Genomic DNA, 1,295 nt, shown 5'->3' with positions numbered 1-1,295 from the left:
AGCCAACCTCTGGTGACCCCTCCCCCTGTCCGGCCCAGAGCCAGGAGGGGCGTGCTGGCCAGACCCCACCAGACCTATAATATAATATAATATAATAAATATAATATGTACTTTATCTTAGTATTGGAGAAATTGTTGCATGTTTTAATGCAGCGAATAAAATGATTAACTGGGTTTGATCTTAAATTACCAGAAAACTAACTTCATTAATTTAAAGAAGAAAAATAGGAATGAAAAACAAAACAACAACAAAAATATGACATTCTGGTGATTATGTGAAGTTTAGAGAAAAAGAAATAAAGATAGAAGGCAGAGAAATTAATTGCTTTCCAAGCATTTTCTTTCCTTTAGTAGCCACGTTGTAGTTCTATTTTTATTGGAGGGGTGCCCTCTGTGTTCCCACCTGTTACTGGTGGAAGTGAAGTTATTGGGGAAAGAATATTCTGATGCCCCCATGGAGAATGAGATATTGTGGGAAACTTTATTGATGATGTAAAATTAAGGGGGTTACCTTCCCAGGTCCTATCTCCCTCCATTTCACCATGGAGAAAAAAACCAACCTTGTCTTCAGCAGAGTCAGAATTATGGCCACTGCCCAGAGGTTCTGTTCATATTAAAGTCCAGTCCAGACTAGCATCTGGCTAGCTTAGCTTGTGTTCCCAGTTGTGGTCCATTGAGTGTGGGGTCCACATAGCTATGGAGAAAAGACAGAGCAAGGGATTAAGTGAGAAACACTATTCTAAGAGTGAACAAGCAAGAGCCAGTGACTGCAAATTTTAACCTTTCAAGATTTTGTGTGCTTGTAGTGGCTCCACTACCCCTAGCCAATTCATGGTTCACCAGGCTATACTGACAGGCAAGTACCTTCCCTTCATCAACCCGACTTCACTGTACATGCATCCATTTCTCTTTTGTTTAATCCCTTCCCCCAGTGACATACAGGGATGGACTGGTGCTTCCCTGGGAAGTATGAAGTGGCAGCTTCCTGGTGAAGCTGCCCAGATGAACATGCTGATAATGTCTGGTCTCCCCTTTGCTCTGTCTTCATTATTAATACTAGAGGCCCGGTGCATGAAATTCGTGCACTGGGTGTGTGTGGGGGGGGGTGTCCCTCAGCCCAGCTGCCCCCTCTCACATACTGGGAGCCCTCAGGCATTGACCCCCATCACCCTCCAATTGCAGGCCTGGGCCGGGGACGAGGCCTGAGGCCTCCGGCAGAGGTGTCAGGCCTGGGCAGGGGACCCCCAGCTCCCCGCGGTTGCAGGCTCCACCCCTGCCCAGGCCTAACGCCTCTG

The sequence above is a fragment of the Myotis davidii genome, unplaced genomic scaffold (assembly GCF_000327345.1).
Source record: "Myotis davidii unplaced genomic scaffold, ASM32734v1 scaffold24, whole genome shotgun sequence".
NCBI classification, from domain to species: Eukaryota; Metazoa; Chordata; class Mammalia; order Chiroptera; family Vespertilionidae; genus Myotis; species Myotis davidii.
Note: the sequence above shows the minus strand (reverse complement) of the source record.